Consider the following 7,119-nt stretch of genomic DNA (forward strand, 5'->3'; position numbering starts at 1 on the left):
TCCCTCACCTCACTTTGTTTGAACTTAAAAATGAGGAAAATGTGCTTTAATGAACCATTAGTGTCTCTCAGTATCTTCCAGGCTAAGTCTACTCAACTTATGAAGCAAGGGATTTTCTTTTCTTCTTTTCTTTTTTTTTTTTCCAGCCCTGCAACCACAACCTGGAATCAGAAGTCTGATGCTAAGGGCTCAAATATCATTCCAATAATAAAAATCTGTAACTGAAATTTACCTGAGAGTGATGCTGTTAATATGCCAGACAGAGCAGAAAACCAGCTCACTTTCCCACAATTGTACTGTCTCTTAATTGCTAGCAATAATAAAAGCTCAATTCCCTTCAGTAAGCAGATATGTCAGACATATGGGGAGCAGGTCTAGGGGGCAAGTGACACTGTTTTATAGTAATTTCCCTCACTGTAATGGCATTTAAGAAGAAGTTATTTGCAGCATGTAAACTGGAAGACATGTATGTAGGCATTGTGTGAGAGACAGATGGACTAAGAAAAGCATCTGGCTTCTAGACAATAGAAATCTTAAACTTTAAAGCCATGAAAGGTCTTCATAGTAAGGAATCTTATCCTGTTCCCCAGCAAAGTGAATGACCAACCTTCCAAAGTCTGCAAGAGGAAGAAGCCACCATCAAAAATTCCAGGAGTAAAACACCAGTTATTTGTCTTACTACACTTGAAAAGTTCTTGGCCAAAACACATAGGTTGTAGAGAACTCCTAATGTTAAGGTTCTTAGGCAAATTTCCTTAGAGATTCCAGTTTGCTACATGATGGGAACAAAATTATTATTACTCTGCTCATGGTTTAGAAGAGTACGTTACAGGTCTTCTAAATCTGCATTGCTGCACAGCTCTCTGAGTGAGACTCAAGTAACAGACTTCACATCTAGTATGAAACGTCAGTAAGAGGGAAATTACTTTTCCACAAATACTTGTCTATTCACACTTTTATTATAGCAGTGTCCTAACACTGGACAAGGTGATTTTGCCAGCCCAAACTTTTTGTTTGCTGGAAGTGAAAAGCAGAATGAATGCACTAAACTTTAAATCCAAGTCTTGGTGATATGGGAGAGCAAAAAGCAAACTTCTTATAAAAGGAACTCGGAGAATGGTAAGAGCTGTACTGAAATCATATTTTAGAATTATTTTTATCCAGTTGAATGACAGAGCTTGTCACTTCTATGTAGTATAAATGACTGAATAGTTGGTATAAGCAATAATACCATGGCAGACTGAGGCAAGCCAAGATTTGATTCTTAGCTCTGCTACCAATTCATGCAGATAAATCATTCAAAGTCTTTATGCTTTGACTTTCCCATCTGAGAAAGGAGATATTCAGCTTAGCTCACAGAGGTGTTGAAATGTTGATCATTTTTATGCACACACCAATGTGAACTCATTGGGTGAAAGGTGCTGTGGAAGTATTAAATATTCTTCTTGCTATTATGCCTGCTTTCCTCTTCGAACTGTTTATGAGTAGTGCTATTCTTTTGACTGAACTTCACCCCATTAGAATTTGACAATATATAATTTACATTCTTTGCAATGATAAATGCATTTGATTTTCTTTGAGCAAACACATTCCAATCCAGCATTTAAGCCTAAAACTAATCTCTTTTGTTTCACATGACTATTGAGTAAAACCAAGTGTTCAAGTGTTCTGTCAAACTGAAGCCATAAGAGTTTTTGCAAGAATAAGCAGCAATTGGCAATTGAACTCTGTGATTTGAAAAAAGTTCTCTTCCAAATCTTGGAGAAACTATCAATAGTTTGATTGCTATTCCACCAGAATGGATGAGGTGTAGTATCTATACACACAGGTTAAAAAAACCCCAACCAAACAAGAAAAACAAAAGAATTTCCCTCACAATCTTCACTGTTCCTCTAGAACTGCAATATTCTCTGTAACATCTCATTCTGACTTTGGAGAGGAAAGCAACACTGATTGCAAGTCTAAGAGGTTTGAGGGAAGAGGCAGAATTTTCCATTCACCACATTCACAAGAACCAGGTTTTCTTTTGCAGTTTTCTATAACTACAAGAATCTAATATACTAACAATGTCTCTGACCATTTCTGCTGTCTTCCTGTTTCATACATCAGTAGTAGTTATATTTCTTGCACAAACAAAAAATTGATCCAGGGTATAAGGAGGCTTGTACAGCCTATGAGCTAGAACTCATGAATTCCTCTGGAGTAGATGCAGTGTATCCATGCATATTTCATTGATTCTGTTCTCTATATTCACATTAATAACAAACAACTGCTATGAATCAGTCCTCATGCTATCTGCAATAAACCAGAAAGTAATATAAACAGAGCTCACTTAGACTGGTTTTCCTGAGATGCTGTATTAGGTCAGAGTCTCACTGTGACATGGGCTGCAGTTTGTAATCTGCAACATTACAGATTATTAGGATTTCATCTGACTTGAAAGGCAGAGGATTATCTTCCCTTCTGCATATGGTATTGGGGAGATTCTTGGAATGATCTTGTCAGCTTTATTGAAAAGCCAAACCTGATGAACTTAAGTGAAACAAATGAAAATGGAAGTTTCTGTGCATACAAGCTAATGTAGCTATGAAACAGCCTGGCACATAGTGAGATTCAATTAATGATTAACACACTTGCAAATATTTCTTGAAGTGGTGAATTCTGAGAGGCAAATCTAGGGCTTTTCTGTCTGGAGCAGAAAACTGGAAGAGCCAATGTGTAAAAATCTCCAGCGGACATGCAACGCAAAACCTAGTGAAAACTGGGACACCTGAAGAGCCTTCCTTGCCTCAAATTCAGGTATTATTAAGGTAAGCAAAAATTAAATTTTGTCATCAGGAAAGGTATTAGATCAGTTCTTGTAGAAATAGGGTTAAGATTAACCTACAATTGGCAGCAGGAAATGCTGCGTGTCACTATGCTCAGAAAGGGGTGTTGGAGAAGTAGGACTGAATCTTGGATCAAGAGTGTGGAAAAGTTTCTTGTAATAATTTATGAGATCTCTATAGATTGAAATAAATAGTAAATCACTTATTTTATTTCCCAAAGAAGCCTAAATATCCTAAGTTCCCCTCGGGAACTCAGAAATTTGGGGGTTTTAAAGTTACATATTTCTGCTCTGTGATTACCTGAGAGAGATTTATAGACTACAGGTAAAACCACCAAAGGAGTGGGCAAAGGTTCAGTAGAGCAGCATCCAGAATGAAACCCCTGTTCTTGGTAAAGCATCATGTCTCATCTCAGGTGACATGTGGACTGTTGTTCCCAAAGCTACTCCAGAGATCCAGCAGAAAAAAATACGACTGTTGAGGTTGCAAAGTTTGTCAGTGTGAAGAGGTGAAAGGAAGAAAATTTGATGCGTTTTACAGTATATCTGTTCCTGGAACAGGAAGATGACTCCATCACAGATGGTGATGCTAAAAAAATAAGGGAAACTTAGTAATACTGTGCAGGTGCTGCTGCACCATAGAAGATGACATGCTTTCAGTAATGCCTGGTAATCCATCATTGGACACAGAAGTTCCCACTTATTTTACTATCATCAGAAAAACATATTGATTCACTTATGATCATAATTCCCAATTCAAACCTTTGTGCATTATATCGCAGCAGATTAAGGGGTGATAATGGGTAGGAAACACAGAAATAGAACCAAAATAAATCTGTATTTAGATTTCAGAGTAAAACCTTAAGCACTGTATTCTTTGAAATGGAGAAAAAAAGATGTGTGATGCAGATTTTGTGTGCAGCTGTCATCATATTGTTTAATATCATCTTAAAATTAGGAACAAAACACAGTATAAACTTGTGCAAATGGTCCTAGAATCAGTCTTCCTGACAGGAAAATGTGGACATGCTGTATGGCCCATCAAGCTGCTTCTGGAAGCAGTTTAGTCATTTATTTGCCCTGTATTAATAATGGTCAAGTATGAAAGAAATTAACGGCTCATAAAAAGCATAGTGCAATAAAACTGTTAAAAGACAAAAAGTTGGAATTTAATCCCTCTACAGAAACATTCTCCCTGCCCATTAAAATGCTGCCTTTATTCAGTCATTCCCATTAACAACTAACACAGGCTGCTGAAGGACAGGCAGGTGGTGCCACCCGTTCAGGTTTCCACGATAATGGAAGTTTTCCTTTGAACTCAATACTTCCCACCGAAGCACTGAGGGTCTGTAGGCTTTCCTCACTTCTCCCCTTTGGGATTCCCATGGTGCCTTTAGATTTTTTTCCCTTTTTGGCATCTTTGAGGTTGTGATTCTGTTCCTGATATATCCATGATGAACCAATGACCTAGTATGTCTTGTTAAAGGGAAAGAAGCTGACTTTGATACCCAATTATAGCAGAGAGGCAGGCACTAAATAAAAGCCATGAGGCTGATTTACTGAACTGCCTGCTCAAACAGCTCCTGCCCCACGTGCAGCACAGGGAACTGTTTGAAGAGCCTTGGGATAGCCTCTGAGCACATTTCTGCATACTGGAGCTTGAAAATAAGGCAAAGTTTTCTAGTATGATGTCACAAAGTACTGGTCAACCAAAGAAGAGTCTGCAATTAGACAGATTTACTTTGCTTTAGCATTCTGAAAGCCCAACATCAGCTGCTCTGACAATGGCTGGACCAGCAGAAACAGCCCAATGCTCTTAAGACTCATATACAAATATGTCTGTCTGCCAAAGAGCCTTAAATAATCCAATATGAGTAACAATTTTCTGTAGAAAATTGACAATAACAACAAAAGAAAAAAACCTACAGCTAAAACTCCCCCATGATTATGCCCAGGAATTCCATTTTAACTGGTCACAAATTGGACTTTAAGCAGTTGGTTTTCACTATGTGAAAAGGCAGCAATATAAAACTGACAAACTTTTTGCAACAGTACCAAGAGCAACCACTGCAGAAATCAAGTAATATCTTCTTTCCAGAGAAGTTATTTTATATTTATAAGATATATTTCTATTTTTATGTTTATGACTAAGAAATTACTGCCACTGTAAAGGCAAAAATGGTAACTACAGATGGCTGAATGATGTTCAATATTTACCAAAGACATTTTTCAGCGACTGCTGAAAAATTATGAATTGTATTTTCCTACTGTTAAACCATTTCTATAGCTACTAAATAAGATATTTCTGATTTTTTGCCAGCTTGCAGTGACTAATTTATTCAAATGCAATTTTTTCCATTATTTATCTTCCTCTCAAGTCAATATTTTGAAAGATCTTGATGTGACTTATTGACCAATTTCATTTGAAAGATCTTGATGTGGCTTATTGACCAATTTCCCTTAGCTCTATGAAATTGTAAATTTTGTTTAATTTATTAGCTTTTGTGTAGGTAGCAGGTAGTTATTTTTGCTGGTTAGTTTTGTATGTTTGTTTGCTTGTTTCTGATGGTGAGATCATTGATTGGCCTCCATACACAGGATGGGGAAACTTGGCAGCCCCAAACAATCACCTAATCCCATAGTAAGGGATACCAATCCCTTAGACTAGATGAGATGATAAACCTTCAAATACAACACACAATTGTAAAACTGAAGCCACAAATGTCCTCTAAATCTTTACCTCAGTAGGCAGAGTAACCAGCAAGACCATGAAGTCCATTCAAAGAACTTCATGGAAGCCACTGCAGTAGTGTGACAGAAGTATAAGGCCCCTAGATAAAAAAAACATATTTTATAAGAAATTAAGGTGAATTGAGGTATACAGTAAGGCCAAATAAACACATAGATTCAACTCTCATAAGAAAATTATGCTCCCTGGTGCAACAGGTTTAATCTACAGCAATATATTCTGCTACATTTTTGCTTAATTCCAGTTATCCTAGCCCAGGTCAGAAAGACACATACTCAAGCAGAGCACCAGGCCAAACTCTTGAAAATCCCATTAACTTCTCCTACATTGTCTGAGTGAAAGCATTGCCTCAGTTTCCCTTTATGTGAAATAAGAATTCTCCTACTACCTTGCAAGAGTCCTGGAGTGAATGCCTGAATCATATACAGCATTTTTCCACACCATCTCTACAAATAATGAGCATATAAGCATCATACAAAAGTATGTCCTTTTTTTCCATACCAATACAGACATTTAAAATAAATGAGGATTTTAGAGGAGAAAAGGTAGCTAGAAGGGGAGATCAAATGACTGCAGGCCTCTTGACTTTACCATTTTTCCAGAGTCTATAACAACAGGGACCTCTCTGTTCCTTGACCTTACCATTTTTCCAAAGTCTATAACAACAGGGACCTCTCTGTTCAAAAAAAAAAAAAAGCCTATTCTGTTCTCTGAATCTGCTGTGATGAAATGGAATTTGCATTCAGCATCCATCACCAATGGTCAGAGGGAATCACTGTCTCCATCAAAGATTGTGCACTTTAAATCCTTTGCTAGTTCAACTACTATATATTTGATTTTAATTTAAGTTCTGTCATGAATTATAAAAGACCATATCTTCAAAGTCATTAATTAAGGCCCCTCAGTGTCTGAATACTAACACTATAATGACAAGAGAGATGTACAGTGCCTATCAACAAGCTGCTGCCCAGCAGCAGCAGCAAAGCAAGCAGAACTATTATTCTGACATGTTCAGGGTTGCACATGCCTATTGTTACAGCAGAGATCTCCCACAAATGCAAACAGAACAGCAGTGGGGAATAGTCAAGCTTTGGCATGGCACTGTTTGTAAGTAATGTGCCTCTTCCCACAGTTTGAGAAATGGGTCACTCAGTGCCGTATTCCTTAGGGTCTGTCTCTGAAATCTGAAAAGCAGAAATGCCATAGCTCTGTACTATGGGGCTTGGGATAGACAGATACTAGCTAAGATGGGCTAGATCCCATCATCTTTGCTCACATGTTGCACTGCAAGGAGCCTAATACACACCAACAGGGCCATTGACAATAGATGACAGAAGCCAACACCGCTGTGCATCTGTCCCCAGTGCTACTAATGATCATGCAGACTTTACCAAGCCTAATGAAATATTGCAGCACTGAGACTTCATTCTTCTGCCAACCAGCAGTGTGTGGAGTTTCCTTTAAAGGCAAATTAGTTCTGCATATTGAATCCACAAGGTCCAGTTCATTTTCACATAGACAGGCCACTGACCAGATGCCTCTC

Source organism: Acanthisitta chloris, unplaced genomic scaffold (assembly GCF_000695815.1).
Source record: "Acanthisitta chloris isolate BGI_N310 unplaced genomic scaffold, ASM69581v1 scaffold24892, whole genome shotgun sequence".
NCBI lineage: Eukaryota > Metazoa > Chordata > Aves > Passeriformes > Acanthisittidae > Acanthisitta > Acanthisitta chloris.